General features: G+C 44.3%; 1 protein-coding gene and 1 long non-coding RNA gene across 5 annotated transcripts in view; both read left to right on the top strand.

Moving 5' to 3' along the window:
• HTR2C (5-hydroxytryptamine receptor 2C) overlaps positions 1–18,256 on the top strand; it is a 433,471-nt gene that overhangs the window by 203,249 nt on the left and 211,966 nt on the right. The window lies entirely within an intron of this gene.
• LOC127056753 (uncharacterized) lies at positions 10,292–10,756 on the top strand. Its single transcript, XR_007775894.1, has 3 exons — positions 10,292–10,492; positions 10,551–10,654; positions 10,707–10,756. It is a non-coding gene; the product is annotated as an uncharacterized LOC127056753 (long non-coding RNA).

Raw genomic sequence — 18,256 nt, forward strand, 5'->3', positions numbered from 1 at the left:
TATGGGGCGTGAGAGAGAACAGTCTGCTTTCTGAACAGTGCAAATGTTGCTGCTGCTGATTATTAACTTAGTGGGTCTGTAACTTCCCTTTTTTGAGAAAATACATGTATTTGATCTAAGCTCTTTCTGTTTCTCTTCTACAGCCTTAGAAATGTTTTATTGCTGTTGTCTTCCAGCTCTGCTTACTTTGTTCATTCTGTTATGGTCCAGATGGGTGAACCAAGGGAATGGCCATGATGTTGTTTCTCTGGTGATACTATATGTGACCTTCCTGATTAGACTAATGGGCAGTACATCTGACACTAAGCCACTCTGCCTTCCACCGACTCTGTACTTGATCTAGCCTCCGTTCTCAGAGGCTCGTGGCTCTGTTTCTGAGGCTGAGGTTCACTTATTAAAATTCTGCTGTTCAAAGTGCACAGCTTAGTGATATTAGCTAGTATGGCCCCAAAGAAGAACCAGTTTTCTTTCTTTTTGTTTTTTTCTTTTAAGGTTTTGACTAGGTGGAAAAATATTTCTCCATCTGTTACTTTCTGTTCTACTAGTGAGCTCTCCAGTGGGCTCACAGGTGGGTTTTGCCTTCCTCTATATGTAGCACTAGCGTTTTCAGCCAGCAGCCAGAAGAGTTTTCCAGAAGTGGTAAGATCTTACCTGGACAAAGGCAGAGGGTGAAAGATGCCATGTCTCATAAGCATGTTCCCAGAGTGCTCTGCCTAACCTTCCTACAGGGCAGGTGACAAGAAAGAACCTATAAGGGCTCCTCTTTGAGGACCTTCAGGTGGATGAGCAGTTGCCTTGCACTACCTTTCTGAAAAGGAGTGAACCCAGTGAAGACTCAGTGGCTCAGGCCACACCTGCAAAATATTATATGTGAGTCAACAGTGCCTTGGGATCAAGAGATGATGACAGAGCCAGTGGAACCAGCATGAGCACTTCACCCTTTTCCTTTCCTAAAGGGAGATTATCATCCATCAGTATTGATTCAGTTTCTGTTGTCTGCCCAGACTGGAAGGTAGCTAAGAAATCCATTGAAGCACCACTGTTGTTAAAGTTGGCACATCACCGTCTTTTCAAATGCCTATCCTGACCCAAAGGGAGGCTAGAGACAGCTGGGAACAGATGAGGTTACTAACACCCCGGGAGAGGTTTTTGAGCAAAGGCATGGCAAGTCTGGAATCATGTCCTCGGTGATGGAAGTTTTCATCATTTGGGCAGTGATGGGCCCAGGGGCTTTTTTTTGGTTTCCAGCAGCAGTGAAGGCCATGGGTCCATGTCATGGCGATTGATCGCAACTCACTAAGCACACCCGAAACCTTAGTACTGAGAAAGGTCCAAGTAGAGCAGGTGAGGAGTTTCTGCCTTCCTGCTATTCCATGGAAGCACTCAGACTGGCCTGCTACTGATTGGTGTCATCCGAGAAGAAGTAAAATAATTCTGTAAACTAACTCAGCTCCCAGGCTGACAAAATCCAGGTTAATCAGATTTTGTTACGGAGACAAGAAAATGTTTCTCAGTGCATTGCTTCTTTTGTATCATTTACTTTTGTAGTTTGCATGCAATACATATTGCCTGGCATTTCAACTGCAGCAAATTTGGACATCAAAATACTGTTTCTGTTTTCTTCTGCAAGCCCCCAAAACTTCTGTCCTTCAGCGGCAGGGCCCCTGCTCAGATATTCCAGCATATGCTAAACTTTTGACATCAGTGACATCTTTGATTTAAAGCTGGAGCTCATAATCTCCCTGTTTTGAAAAGGTAAGTCTGGTTAGCTCTGAAAGGTATCGCTCAGCAGTGAATAAATCCTGATGTCTCCAGTTCCGTGCAAGCTGGGATGTCTCAGCGGGAGCTCAGAGTCTGCAACCTCAGGGCTGCAAATCCAAGAATCTGCTAAAGGAATAAAAAATGTAATTTACATGTAAAAATGTGCTGAAATGTTAACTGATGCTAATTATTTACATGTTCTGCTGCACCTGGTAATGTTGGGTTGTTCTATTTTCTAAATGTTTCTGTTAAAGTGTCTAATATGTAGTGAAATAAGGCTTTAAAGACCAAAGGGAACAGATGCTGGTTTATTATATTAATTTTAATGACCAAAATCAATACCCACGGTAAATTATGTACAACCAAGAAATGAAATAAAATCCATCAATAATATATTGTAGAGCACATTTTTACTTGAAGCAGCCATCTTTGTTTGAAAAGTAGAGGTAACCCCATTTCAAATGTTATCTTTATGACTGAATTTTGATTAGCTTCCAGCCCATTTGAACTGTTGGAAGTAGCTTCTCCCCGCCTCCACCCCTGGATTGATGTTACACTTTCCTTAACAGTATTTCAGACTGCTTTTTCTGGGGCCCTGAATTAAGGCTCTGATGGAATACACCCTTGTATTCACACCTTACACACTAGTGTAATAATCTTTGTACAAGGCATGCCTGATAAGGTATCATTTGAAAACTCACAATTTATTAGTCATTATTGTCCAGGTAAAATATGTGTGGCAACATTGTATGTGAAGTTATATGATTTGCCTGTATGATGTTATTGACGTGTTCCAAACCTCACAGCCCCACCTAAGCAGATATTGGCAAACACACCTGTCTTGAACAAAGGAGTTTGCCTTAACAAAGTATGTTTGCCTTAATTTTCATTTAAGTAGTAAACAGAGTGATCAAGCAGGAAGGGAAAACAAAGGGAGCTCAAACAGGTGGAAAAAAACAGCAGGGAACATATTTCGACACAAACTCTTTGTCTCCCAGATCGCAGCTGGAACTGTTTTTCACGAGGTGGACTGAAATTATAAACAGAAGGGGTAAACACCCCAAGAGACCCTCCTTCCCCCGCACTCTTTGCCCATCACATTCTCTGCACCCAAGATGGCTAAAAGAAACAGCTGTTGCACTTTGAGCGAGGGGTTCTGATCTGAAGAGTTTGATCAGTAACCTGGCTGGAAGCATGTGGGAAGAAATTTTGCTAGAATCTAATATAGTTTTATCTACTTTAGTAAGTGTTTTATCTTTATTTTTCTTGTAACCATTTCTGACTTTTATGCCTCATTACTTGTACTCACTTGAAATCTATCTCCTTGTAGCTAATAAACTTGTTTCACTGTTTTATCTAATCCAGTGTGTTGAAATTGAAGTATCTGGGTAATGCTATTTAAAAGAAGATGGCATATTATTCCCTTAAAAGAATAATGGATTTAAAATATTCGCACTGTCCAGGCCTGGGCTGCGCATACAGGATGTGTATTTCTGGGGGAAGATCCGGGACTGGGGTGTGTTGGGGTCACCCTGCAATGTAACACAGGCTGGTGAGAGGCAGGGTGTAGCTGGCAGGCTGCAGTTACACACAGATACTCAGGATGTGGCTGGTATGCTGGAGGCTGTTTGTGAGGAGCCCAGGTGGGAGCTACAGCAGTAACGCATTGTGAGGCGCCCAAGGTTTCAGGGTACGGGTGATACAGCTCCCCCACTGATCTGGATTGTGCCCTGGTGTGTCACAAGGCTTTAGGAGGAGTTGTGATTCTTCATTCTTGGTGACACTTTAGTTCCTAAACCATATCATTGTTATGGTTCTCTCTGAACCACTTGATTGTTGGTTTCACATTTCACAGTGCTGTATGGTAATATTATAGGTATCCAGGAGGTCATGAAAATGGATGTGAAAAAACCAACCAGATACAAAAGTCAATAAGGCAACAAATCAGTCAGCTGCATTGTTAGAAATTAAAATAATAGACCCATATCCTGCATCAGAATCAGCTAGAATAGACCCTAAACTCCTGTGCAGTTGCATTGACTTCAGTGGAAAGGTGCAGTGATCCACTCTAGCTAATCCCAATCTAGCTAAAGTTTAAAAAATGAGAACTATGAATGCAAAACATCACAGCTAAAAATTCCTTGTTGATACTAACTGTGGGATGTCTCTCTCAAGGGCTGATTGGAATTATTTCATATCTTTGCCGTGGCACAGATGTAATGTTGTCCACCAATGACAAGAATTATTTTCATAAAATTTCCCTGCCGTGTTGTGCTTTCTGAAGCGCTCTCAATGGCAGTAGATAATGCTGACTCATAACAGACGCAGTGAAGGAAAGAGCAGCTCATTTTAGCTTCTCTACCAAAAACATGGATCACATTTTGCTACTAAGAGAAAAAATGTCCAGCCAAGTGCAGATATGGGAATGTGGAAATAAAAGGGGAGTCAAATCCCTCTTCTCATTGAGCTCTGTGAATAGCACGTGATCATGATTTTAAAGGAAATGAACATGTAAGTAGCAAGTTGTTCCTCCTGTAGTAGATAAAAGGTTTACAAAGATTGAGGAAGAGAGATTTAAGGAATGTCTTAGCCTCCTTTTGTTTCCCTGGCTCTCCTTCAGGCTCTGAACTATCTCAAATAGACGCCAAATGTTTATAACTTATTTCGGTTGGAAGGTAAATCACTAAATCTCTTGGTGTTTCTTCCTTTGCCTTGCCTCAGTCTGAGACATAGCACCCTCACGTTCAAGGCATTCTCTTAATTTATACTTGTTGACAAGCCCCTAACACATTTCCCCATCATTTTTCTAAGTTGCATACATCAACTGCATGTGAAACTGAGCATATGTTACGTTCCTTGGTGAATAACTAACAGCTACAGTGTTAGTCAAGAGGCTTTCCAAAGAACACACGTGATGGGGTCTGGGAGGTGCTGACCACTCTGCAATTCCACTGATCAGCACCTGGCACGTTTGGGGAGTGGCCCCCTAGAAACTAAACTGCCTCAGTGGAGTGCTGCATTTCAGTGGATTTCAGTGCTGTGGTCCTGCTGGTAGGTAGGAACCGTGCTGCCTGCCAGTGCGGCGCTCCTTACCGCCGTGGAAGGGCAATGTGTGCTGTGTTTTAATTAGCATCCTTGGAATAGCGGGTTATGATGGAGAAGGTGACTTGTAGGGGAAGGCTGGGTTAGAATTGATTGATGGCTACCATCCATTTTGTGTTTTATTTCATTTACCCATATTGGCTGGTGATCAGTGGCTGTTCTTTTCCCTTGCCTTGTCCTTTGCTTCTATAATGTGCCTGACATATTTATAGTTATAGTTTTGCGGTAGCTGGATGGATGGTGGGTTCTGGTCGTATTTTTGTACTGCCAAATATAATCCTAGAAATGCACAAATGCGTTACTTGGTTCTAAATCAGCTTGGTGTGAAAGCCAGGTGGTTGTGCATAAATTTTGCATTAAAAATATTAAAGTACCACAAATACATTTAGCAGCCGAGCCAAATCTCACCCACTGACTCTCCTAAGGTGAGGAAGTGTCTTCCTGGATGAGCAGGACCCATCCAGCAACTTGAGCAGGATCTGAAACTTTTTTTTCAGTAAATTTCTAGCCCTTCTGCTTGCAAAGAAAACCTAAAAAATAGACGGTGAGTCAATGATACGCAGCCCAGCAGTGAGAGCATTGCTGCTGTCCCATGGTGCAGCCTAGGGGAGCCCAACTCAAACTGCTTCCATTCAGCCCCGGAGCTCTGCCAACCCTGCAGGCTTTCCCCATTGGCAGCTCCAGCGGTTCCCTGCCCAGGTCTGGGGAGGAGAACAGCAGATTCACTGCTCCTGCTCCGCCTCCAGCAGCTCCCATGGCCCCTCCCTAAGCTAGGAGGGAGCAAATCTAGCCTGAGGCATATTGGCTTGATGAAGGCATTAAAACTTTCGTATATGGACCAGTCAGCCTAGAAAGTTTACGTTGCCTGAGTAGCAAGTTGCCTGAGTAGCAAGTTGTGACTATCTATTATTATTTGTTTTGTGGTCTGTGAGACATTAGTTGTGCTGGTTTCAGTCTGCGCCTTGTTGGACACATGTTTGCATTATACTGCATACTCACCAGCAGCCACACACCACATAACAAAAACACTAACCCAGGAACCTATCTTTGCAACAAAGCCCATTGCCAACTCTGTCCACATATCTATTCAAGTGACACCATCATAGGACCTAATCACATCAGCCACATTATTGGGCTTGTTCACCTGTACATCTACCAATGTGATATATGCCATCATGTGCCAGCAATGCCCCTCTGCCATGTACATTGGCCAAACTGGACAGTCTCTACGCAAAAGAATAAATGGACACAAATCTGACATCAGGAATCATAACATTCAAAAACCTGTAGGAGAACACCTCAACCTTTCTGGTCACTCAGTAACAGACTTAAAGGTGGTAATTTTGCAATAGAAAAGCTTTAAAAGCAGACTCCAATGAGAAACTGGTGAACTAGAATTAATTTGCAAACTAGATACCATTAACTTGGGCTTGAATAGAGACTGGGAGTGGCTGGGTCATTACACAAATTGAATCTATTTCCCCATGTTAAGTATCCTCACACCTTGTCAACTGTCTGGAATGGGCCATCTTGATTATCACTGAAAGTTTTTTTTCTCCTGCTAATAATAGCTCATCTTAATTAATTAGCCTCTTACAGTTAGTAAGGCAACTCCCACCTTTTCATGTTCTCTGTATGTATATATATCTTCTTACTATATGTTCCATTCTATGCATCTGATGAAGTGAGCTGTAGCCCACGAAAGCTTATGCTCAAATAAATTTGTTAGTCTCTAAGGTGCCACAAATACTCCTGTTCTTTTTACAAAAATCACAGCTATTGGCAGCCAAGGTCAAAGTCATTAATGAAAGTATTGAATAGTACCGAACCTAGGAGGCACCCTGGCGGGACCACACTAGGTAAACCTTCCCTGTTTGATGTGGGAACCATGAGTAACTAGTCTTTGAGTACAGTCTTCCAACAAGTTATGCACTCACCTTATAATAATTTCCCTACTTTTCTTATGAGAATGTAATGAAGGACTGTGTCAAAAGCCTTACTAAAGTCAAGATACATCACATCTATTGCTTCACACCCATCCTCTACAACAGAAACCCTGTCAAAGAAGGAAATTAGATTGGTTTGATATGATTTGTTCTTGACAAATCCATGCTGATTATTCCTTATAACTCTGTTGTCCTTTAGGTGCTTACAAATTGATTGTTCAATAATTTGTTCCAGAATCTTTCCAGGCATCATTGTTGGACTGACTGGTCTATAATTCTCTGGGTTCTCTTTGTTCCCCTTTTTAAAGATACGTCTCGTGTTTGCCATTCTCCCATCCTCTGGGACCTTATCCGCCCTCCTGAGTTCTCAAAGATAATTGCTAATGAGTCTGTGATTGCTTCAGCTAGTTCCTTAAGTACCATAGGAGGAATTTCATCAGGCCCTGCCAACTTGAGTACATTAAACTTATCTAATAAATAGCCTAGATGGACCATTGATCTAACCCTGTAAAGCTGTTCTTAGGATATGAGAGAGATCTATGAAATCATGACTGGTTTGGAGAAAGTGAATAAGGAAGTGTTATTTACCCCTTAACATAACACACAAACCAAGGATCATCCAGTGAAATTAACAGGCAGCAGTTTTAAAACAAACAAAAGGAAGTATTTCTTCATGTAACACACTGTCATCCTGTAGTCATATCTGATCTAACTTGTGCTTGGCTGCCCTCTCCCTGTGTAGCCTGATGGATAAAATTCCAAGTTACCACTGTGATGACTGACAGGTTCTTGTCCCAAGATCAGGCCCAGTATAATTAGAATGATTACGTAGTTGGGAACCCCAATGTGCGCATGTGCAGCACTCACACTATAGGAACTCTTCTATAGTTCCAAATAATTTATTAATACGTTTAGCAAAGCCCCACATGCTCTAACTCAGTAAGGTAGAGAGAGATAATACAGACTGTACATCTGAACATCCATGCTCACACCATCCCTTGCAGAACAACCTGAACTGTTAACCATTATCTTCTTCATCACCGTCACCTTCTTCATCCTCCCCAGTGGCCATCATTCTGGCCCCTCCCAAGGGCTACATCTCTGTCTCCTACTGCCCTAGGATGACACTTTTATAATATGTTACACTGATGTTACCATGTCTATTGCATATTCGATAGGAGGGTTCCTTGTATGTATTTCCTTCCCATACCAATGTTAAGATGTCCTTCTTCTACAGGTTAATGTATTTATGATTTCACCCCATTATCATATACATCAGTTCATTGTCATGGCACTCTTGCCTTTGGATGTTCTGACCAAAACCTTCCAGAAGCCAGTGTCAGTTCATGCTCTGTGGTTGGCTGATGTCATTATGGACAAAATACCCCCCTACGCTCTACTTCCAGTTCCCCCAGACTTGTGTGTTACCCAAGTTTATCTATGCCAAAGTTGATAGGCCTCAAGCCTCATGCTAACTGCTGAAGCCAATGACTTACAGAATACAGGCTTGAATATAATACATATTATAGTATACATAATATACTTACAGGATACAAAGCAGAATATAAGACAAAGCAGTGAATATAATAGAAGTAAGCTGGCTCACTGGACTCCATCCTGTCACAACTGTTACCTTGTCATTCCTCTGTTAGTCTGTTCACCCGTTGCATCCTAGACCGCCAGCACCCTGGGCCAAGGAGTCTGAGAGTTATTTGTTTTGTGTGCTGCGTAGTACAATGAGGTGCAGATCCCTGTTAAGGTGTCTGAAGCATCAATAATAAGTAACAGCAGTTATAACATTCTGGCAGCCAGGGATCACTGAGGCACAGGAACAAAAGCCAGCCCCCTTTTCATGCCTCAGATGTCCTCTCCACAGCAGCTCTGTGCTATCCAGAGACTCCCTTTACCCCAGGGATTTCTTTGATGAAGCCCTCTTCATAGTTTCTTTATGTGCAAACAGCTGTAGTGGAGCCCTATACTTGTACCCTTGGTGCCTTGCATAGTGCATACAGCAAATGTTCACCAGTAGTGTGCTTTGTCTTTTGAGTTCTGTTTATTCAGTATGTGGAGAGCACAGTCAGGACAGTTCTCCCTGGAATCAGATATATTAGTATGCCTTGCTCAACCTCTGAAATTGTAATTACTGAGCTCACAGAGAATGCTTTTTCCTTTCTGCATATGCATAAGTTATTGAATGGAACCGAAACCATTTATGCCTCTCTTTGGGGCATGCTGTGGCAAGCAGACGTTTGGGAGCAAAGCTGAGGTCAGAAACTCTAGGGTCCGACACCGTATGCACTTCCATGCCCTCAGATGGAAATTGGAGTTATTTCATGTATCAGAGCCTAGGATGCTGTTTAAAATCAATACCTTTGAATACTCAGTAATGAAAGGGAAATGCATTCGCTGCACATTAGCCAAACGCCTATGAAGATTTCAATTATGCTATGCAAGGATTAGAGCTTCATGGAAGAGTTTGTCTGTATTAAAATTGGCTGTAAACTCAGCAGGTTAACACGGTGTGGAATCATGCCACCAGCCATCCGATTGCCTGCCCAGTGTGAGACTCAGGAAGCAAGGACGCAAAGGGCTAGAGAAAAAAATCTTTATAATTTAGGTTCATCGACACTATTGATTACATTGTGTGGATACAATGCAATTACCTTATGTAACCCCTATGGAACGCTGGGTAACGGCCCCATGAATTTTGACATTATCCTAACCAAGAGCACTAAATATAGCACAATTGGATTAGATGGCAGAGTGCTTACAATGCAAGCAGCAGCTGATGGCCTATCTGCAGGAGGGCTCCCCACACTGGGGAAGCTGAACCAGTTTGAGCAGCGCTGGAGGAGGAGGTTTGCAGAGTTTTTATAGGGCAGAAGAGACTAAAGGTGAATAAGGTAGAGTCCTTCTCCTTCCAGGTACCCCCCTTCCTGGGAAAATGCCATCTTGGGCATATATCAGTATATGCGGGGACAGGCAAACTGCTGTAATGTCATTTTTCAGGAACTTGAAGCCTTCAGCAAGTGCAATAGGAAGAGCTTTGAGCTGTGTTTTGAAGCCAGAACTCGGTAGACCAGACAGAAAGGTGATCACATCAGAGCCTAGAGAGCCCATTTTGCTAGGCCCCGAACAGACACACGCTGTCCTAAGGTTTTCCAGTCGAAACAGAAAAGATACAGGGTGGGAGGGGAACTGCAGGCACAGAGAAGTGAAGTGACTTGCCCACCTGATGAAGGAATAGCAGTCAGGTCTCCTGGCCCCCCATCAAGTTTGCAATCCACTAGTGGTGCAGGAAACAAGTGAAACACCTGTTTAACTGTCTGACATCTTTGTGCCACGTGGAAATCTCAGAATCCTAAAGTGAAAGATTATTCTTTTTAGTCCAATCCAACACAACGTGCACACTAAAATAGGCAAGATCCTGTGTTTTATATGCAGTTTTGCCAATGAGGAATGTTATGCACCCTATCGCAAACTCAGGGTATGTCTACATCTACAATTTTGCAGCGCTGGTTGTTACAGCTGTATTAGTACAGCTGTATAGGGCCAGCGCTGCAGAGTGGTCACACTTACAGCAACCAGCGCTGCAAGTGGTGTTAGATGTGGCCACACTGCAGCGCTGTTGGGCGGCTTCAAGGGGGGTTAGGGGAACGCGAGAGCAAACCGCGGGGAAGCAGGTCTCCTTCCCCGCGGTTTGCTCCAGTGTTCCCTGAACACCCCCCCCCATCCAAGCAGGTCTCCTTCCCCGCGGTTTGTTCTCGCGTTCCCCGAACCCCCGTGCAAGCAGGTCTCCTTCCCAGCGGTTTGCTCCGGTGTTTTTTGAACCCCCGTGCAAGCAGGTCTCCTTCCCAGCGGTTTGCTCCGGTGTTTTTTGAACCGCCGTGCAAACAGATCTCCTTCCCCGCGGTGTGCTGTCGCGTTCCCCGAACCCCCCTGCAAGCAGGTCTCCTTCCCAGCGGTTTGCTCCGGTGTTCCCCGAACCCCCCTGCAAGCAGGTCTCCTTCCCAGCGGTTTGCTCCGGTGTTTTTTGAACCCCCGTGCAAGCAGATCTCCTTCCCTGCGGTGTGCTGTCGCGTTCCCCGAACCCCCCTGCAAACCGCGGGGAAGGAGATCTGCTTGCACGGGGGTTAGGGGAACGCGAGAGCAAACCGCGGGGAAGGAGACCTGCTTCCCCGCGGTTTGCTCTCGCGTTCCCCGAACCCCCCTGCAAACCGCGGGGAAGGAGACCTGCTTGATTACCAGAGAGGCTTCCTCTGGTATGCTGGGATACCTGTTTATTCCACGGAGGTCAAGAAAAACGCTGGTGAGTGTTTACACCTGATGACCAGCGCTGGATCACCAGCGCTGGATCCTCTACACCCGAGTTTCAATGGGTGTACGGCCAGCGCTGCAAACAGGGAGTTGCAGCGCTGGTGATGCCCTGCAGATGTGTACACCTCCTAAGTTGCAGCGCTATAACTCCCTCACCAGCGCTGCAACTTTGTGGTGTAGACAAGGCCTCAGATTGTGCCCCAGGAGAGATACGCTTTCAGACATATACTAGGAGACCAGAAAAAGAAAAGCTGGAAGGTGAAATGTTTATTGATACAAAACCCTCAAACCAATTTTAAAAATGCTATGTGCTTCTTAAAAAATGAAATTGGCATCCAAAAGGATAATTTGCTATGGATTGTAGGCAAAGCATTGCTTCGGGGGCTTTTGATAAGTCAGGCATTCAAACTGCAAATAAACAGAGCACAGGATAGAAGCATGAAGCTGAATGAAATTAAGAAGCTTGAAACAACTGCATTAAAATGCTGTTCTAGAAAATGTATAAAGAAGTGGTTATCACTGGGGACTCTGAGGTACTTCACAGCTAACGGTAAGTATGAGAAAGGTAATTCACAAAACTGATTAAAAACAGTTAAACAAATGCAACAGAGACAGCTTCCTTTCACTCTCAAAATACACCACCCTCTCATTTCAACCACCTCTCTCTTGTTTTTCTTCCTTTTTAACTTCCTTTAATAATCTGTTTTGGAACAAAAATTTATATTAAAATTATGGCCTGGATTATGATGCATTTTCCCGCCTTTGGGTACGTTTGAGGTATGAGAGTCAAAGAGTTGAAGGCCAGAAGGGACAACCAAAGCATTCTAGTCTGACTGCCTGTATTGCAAAGGCCGCCAATACCTGCACCCTAAACCCGACAACTGAAATTAAACCCAAGTATCACAGCCCTCAAGAGACTAACCTAATATGTGCCTCAAGCCGAGAATAGGAGGGACAGAGGTGCACTGGTGCCTGAGGCCTCTGCAATGGCAGGAACAGGTTTAAGTCAGATCTAGCCAGATAATCCTGGTAAGTATCCTGTACTCCATGCTGCAGAGGAAGCTGAAACCCCCCAGAGGTTACTGCCAGTCTGACCAGTTAGTTCTTTGACATTTACACACTCAGTTCTGGAGGTTAATTGCCTGATGATCTCAATGGAGCTGCACCTGCGATGAATTTGGCCCTCTGTCTAGGGTGACCTGATGTCTGGTTTTCAACAGGACAGTCCAGTTGAAAAGGGGAACCTGATGGTGTCCAGTCAGATCTACTGACCGGACACCCAAAGTCCAGTTACTGGAAATGGGGAAGCACCGAGTCATCACCCGTGGCCTCTACTCAGCTGGGGCCACCTGCATCGGGTGGCTGCAGCTCCCAGCCCCAGCTCTGCAAGCGAGGTGCTCCCAACCGGGGTAGGGAGAGAGAGAGGGGAAGAGCCATGAGTGCCTGGGGCAGGGGGAAAGAGGAGTGAATGGGGAGTGGGGCCTCAGGAGGAAGAGGTGGGGTAGGGTGGGACCTTGGGGGGAGAGGCAGGGCAGGGGAGGTTCCGGCATTCCTGGTGAAGTGTCCGGTTTTTATGTATTACAAAGTTGGCAATCCTACCACTGTATGATGCTTCTGATAGATAGATCTCTCTTCAGTTTGAAAATGCAGAGTCAATTAAAAAAAAAGTATATTTTTAAAAAAGGAAGTGTACGTTTCTGTTTAATCTGGAACACCTAGTTCAGGATCACTTTCTTTTGCCAGGTTTACTTTATATTTGATTAATTCTAGAAAATGTATTTTGACATTTAAAGTATGTGTAATAAAAAGAGAATAATGACATAGCAGGGATTACAGAGAAAAATTTGCTCTTGAAAATGGAAATGGATCTTGAATAGAGGTTGCATCATATCTAAGAATAAAAGTAAAAGAGGGAATGTGAATGAATGATTGTGCTGGGGATGAATAGTCTTATAGAGTGACAGAGGAATAAGTAGGAGCAGGGACCTTGGAAATTCTAAAGCAATAAACTAAAGGAGTTTTAAAAATAGATTTGTATTATGTGCTTATTATAGTCTCTGCGTGTTCAGTCTGAGAAGGGCTACTGGGATGATCAGAGGAATGGAGAATCTATGATACAAAAGGAGACTTAAAGAGCTTGGCTTGTTTAGTCTAACTAAATGAAGGCTGAGGGAAGATATGATTGCTCTCTCTAAATGCAGCAGAGAGATGAACACCAGGCGGGGAGAGGAGTTATTTAAGTTATGGGCCAATGTAAGCACAAGAACAAAGGGATATAAGCTGGCCATCAATAAGTTTAGGCTTGAAATTAGACAAAGGTTTGTAACCATCAGAGAAGTGAAGTTCGGGAACAGTATGGACAAAAAACCTAACCTGTTTTAAGACTGATCTTGATGCGTTTATGGAGTGGCTGGTACGGTGAGACTGCCTACAATGGCATCTGGCCCACTGGCTACTAGCAAACATTTCCAGTGGCCAGATAAGGGACACTAGATGGGGCAGGCTCTGAGTTAGTACAGAGAATTCTTTCCCAGATGTCTGACTGGTGGGTCTCACCCACACGCCCAGGGTCTAACTGATCACCATATTTGGATTTGAGAAGGAATTTTCCCCTAAGTCAGATTGACAGAGACTTGGGTGGGTGGGGTTGGCTTCCTTTTCAGCGTGCGGCATGGTCACTTGCTGATTTGAACCAAAATAAATGGTGGATTCACTGTAACTTGAAGTCTTCGAGTACTTCAGTAACTGTGCCAGAGGATTATGGGTTTAGAACCGGTGTGGGTTGGTGGGGTGGGATTCTGTGGCCAGCGATGTGCAGGAGGTCAGATTAGATCATGTTGGTTCCTTCTTGCCTTAAAGTCCATGAGTCTGTGTTTTGTTAGAAAGCACATGAATTGCATAGCAGAGTTACCAGTTAACCAGTGGACTCCGTGCCCAGTTCAAGGCCTTGTATCTCAAACCTCTCTCGACTAGACCCTCATGCAGAAGCCTCTATAGAAAGCTGAGCCACAGAGTATGTCCAGACTTGGCCTAAATCTGACCAGCATGGGGAGCAAGGTTTTAGTGTGCGGCCCATGCAGTAAACAATCCGCTTCCAGCCTCAATCCCTGTTTAAATATGGGGACTATGCGCTCAGCTGATTGACTGTCAGGAAAGACCAGGAAAGAAGAAAGGACCAGTGCTGAATAAGGGCTGAACTATATGATAGGAGGCTAGCCTATAATAAGTAAAGAATCTTCCGAAATACGTAACTCATCTGCTAATGGAAGATCTGGGTGACTAGAGTGGGATTTTCAACCTCTCTGATACCGGATGAGAACACATTTAAGAGGCTAGGCAGAGACCATGATGGGTGCAGTATCTTGCTTTTTGAATTAATGTATCATAGTCAAGACCAGGAATGGCTCTTGTCTTTATTTGACTGCAACTTGTCACTGATTTAGAGTACACACATTAAAAATAGCTAAGCCATTAGGGATAAGTGATTAAATACATTTTACTTGACCCATCAGATGTTGTTGTTCCTAATAAACCCAGAGACTCTCTAGTGGTTGTGTTTCAGGGAAAGGGTTGGGAGGGTAATTCAGATCAATGCAATACAGGGAGAGAATGGAGAGTACTTCTTATGTCAATTACAGCAAATAGTCATAGACTGATCCTCCACACTGAGATGAGAGCAGTTTCACGTGCTTAATGTTAATTGCTTTTTAGTGAGGTGTCAATAATTTCTCGCTCTCAAATGGATTGACAGGACACTTGCACTTTGGGTTTTCTGGTTTCTAAGCAGGAATGTGCAGTTAAATTCCTCTTTCTAGTTTCCAAGTCTTTGGTATAGACTGTACTGAGGATTTTAAATGTCACATGGAGTGCTGTTGCCATTAACATGTATACCAATCGCTATCATTCCTTAGATCTGCATAGTCTGTTACTGTATTGTTAAGGGCAGTAATCCACGCCAGCTGCCTGTGGGGTTTCTGAGAGGTATTAGTAGCCATCTCAAGTTTTTTTAAAGTATTGGTACCATGCTTTTCTCCTAGCTATTCACAGAGTATGTTGCTCTGTCCTTCAGTGCTAGTTGACAGAGCAGGAACAGTAGAGGCTGGTTGCATATCACACTCTGTTCAGTTTTTAGCTGATGAGGCTCAACCAGCAGTACAAGGCACGGTGCTGGGGAACTCGGCAATAGTTTTAGTGAGAATGATGGATGGATTCTCTTCATTGTGTTTCAGCTTGAGATCTTTTCCAAAACGGATCCGTTACTGGATAAAAGATGCAATTAGAACTAGGGATGATGCTTTATTTTTAAACTCCATTTAACAAATAATGTACACTGTGTATAGAAAATTTCCGAGCTGGTAAATTGTTTACTCCTTTCCAGTACGCAGCACAATGCAGTGCCAAACAAACACAGTGCTGGTGTGTTAATGAAGCAGGTAGCAGTAAGAAGCCCAAAGGAAGACGCAGTGAAAGAAGTTCACTGCCAATGCCCACCAGGCACAAACTTTAAATGAGCAGATGAGAATAGGGTTGAAGTGGGAAATGAGTGGGACTGCATTGCACGGGGAGCTATCAGTGCCTAATGTGCGCAGACAGCACAACATCAGGTACCAAAAAACAATATAGATTCTCCTTAAAAACAAGGTTGTTAAGCGTGAATAAAAGAATGTCACAAAAGCAACCTGTATAAATACAATGGTGGATTTTTATTATAAGGTATAAAACTCTTCTGCTATAGTGTGTCTATACCTCCCATCAACCTGAATTATTCTGCTTTGGTTGTTTGCTGTATTAATCCTGCTGTTTTCTTGTAAATGTGCTATATTATTTCTTTCCCCACCTTCCTCCCCCACTGTTCAAATGCCTTTTGTTATTCCTGACTAGAACTAAAGTGTTGCTTTTGTTTTGCATAAAGGTTGGCAAATCACACACTCCAAGTCAGGAAATTACAAAAGCTAAATGCTGTTCCCAAACCTTTAACTCAGCAATGCTGGATGTATGCCAGTATTTCTCTATTCCTCATTTCACCGGTACGTGTAGCTCTGAAAGTGTTATCGGCTGTGCCTTATAGGTATAGGGTGTAGTGGAAGGGGCAGGGAGGAGCACGTCTTACCATCCCGCTGCAAACTGAAGGGAGAGTTGGCTTTCTGTCTAATCCAGCAGCCACTCTTGGGTTTCTGGAGCCCCTATCAGCATGTATCTACACACTGGGGGAGTTCTAAACCTGCCCCAAAGGTGCTCACCCTCTCTCTAGATACTGCCATATCATCCCTGCTGGCAGTGCCGTCTGTGGCTGAAAAGCACTTCCCGGGTTTCGTTGGAGTCCTGAGACTGGACAATCTGATGGTGCTGGCAGCGTAGTAGCTGTGTTGGTCCCAGGACATTAGAGAGACAGTGGGTGAGGTACGTATCTTTTGTTGGACCAACTTCTGTTGGCGAGATAGTGCTACGGCCTCACACTCCTGTCTTTCTCTCCCGTTACTGAGATTTTGCCCTTACAGACTAAAGGAGAAATTGACTGACAGGCTACACAGGAGAGCAGTGACCTTATGATATGGAAAGTGCAGAAAGAAGCCAAAAAGGGTAGAAAATTCCCCCCCTACGCCAACACATACACAGCATCTCTCCCACTTACAGTGATATTAGGGGTACTTGCAACAAGAGAAGGTAAAATATGTTCCGACACAAATGGGATTTTTCAGTCCCTTAACAAAAAATGCCCTTTGGATGGATCTCTGAGTCCAGCAGTGTCCAACCTTTCAGCCCAAGGACAGAACATTTTATTTCAAACAAGCCAAACCAGTGGGCGCAAGTTAGAGCAACCCGAGGTGGCTCTGTCTGTGCTGTGGCTGGGGATTATCCGGTCTAAGCATCTCCATTTCCCACCCCTTCTCCTGGGCTGCTGTGGGGGAGGGAACCATCCTTTGCTAGAGGCACCCTGGCTCAGGTTAAACTGCCCTGCTCTGCTGCTCTCTGGGGGAGAAGGAAGCCGGCAGACCTACTCTCTCTCCTCTTTCTCCTGCAATGGAGCAGGTGGCCGGTGGAGGTGCTACTGAGCTGCCCAGAACATCCCTTGCTCTCACCAGCACTGGGGTAGGGAGTGCACTGGGGGTGCAGGGACGCCTGCATCCTACGCAGAGGAGGGGCCTGATGCAAACACCTCCATTGGGAAGTGCCAAAGTGCAGCGTGTGGAGCACGTTTTCAGCTCACAAGCCAGTACACATTTTCTTCTTCGCACAGGCACCCTTGAGGGCCCCAGTTTGGGGCCCATTTCTCTGCCTTAGGGTGCAGTGCTGCAGATAGAGAGGCTGAATGTTCTGCAAGGCCACCCCAACACACAGTCTGTAACTTTGCAGTGACGGGAAGTAATAGTCACTGGCAGGGAAGTGTAGCCCTAATGTTACAGCCTGGGTTTATAAGGACAATGGACTTGGGTCACTTGTTTTCCCTGTCGCTTTTTCTAGCAATTAGTTTGAACCCATTCTCCATGTAGCTTATTTTAATTACATGGCTGGTGAGCTGTGAATGAATCCCCCGGCTGCACCTGTCCTGCGTCAGTGCTGGGAAGGAGGCTAGGATGACAAAGCTGCAGAGGAAGAGGAGGGGACAAGGCGTACAGGGGCGGAGTGACTAGAAATCAGTGGAGAGGCGAATACAATAGACACAGGGAGCAGGGATGTGGGGGAGGTAGAAAGGGAGCCAAGTTCAAAGGCATAAGCGGGTCAGAGACGTAGGACAGGATCAGTGCAGCAAAGAAAAGCAGCTAGAGATGAGTGGGTGCTTCTCAGATGAAATGTTCAATCTGCTGCGTTTGTAGGCTATCTGGTGTAGTAATATTTATTGTACAGAGAACAGGACTTCTTTGAGGTTGTTCCATTTAGTCCTTCAGAAACACTGTACTTAGGAGCAAAGTGATAGCTAATCAGTCATCAAAAGGGTTTTTTTCCTTCCCCTTTTTATAAGCTAAAGTATTCTGTGGTAGCATATGATGAGTGGCTAAACAAGCGAAAACAAATGAACATATTGTAATGAGATGAACAGTCTCCAGTTGAGAAGCATTTTAAATAAAAGTAGGTGCATGCTTTCCCTCTTGGACACAGACACATGGCTCACCTGCCATTTTATTAACGTT

The sequence above is a fragment of the Gopherus flavomarginatus genome, chromosome 8 (genome assembly GCF_025201925.1).
Source record: "Gopherus flavomarginatus isolate rGopFla2 chromosome 8, rGopFla2.mat.asm, whole genome shotgun sequence".
Classification (NCBI taxonomy): domain Eukaryota; kingdom Metazoa; phylum Chordata; order Testudines; family Testudinidae; genus Gopherus; species Gopherus flavomarginatus.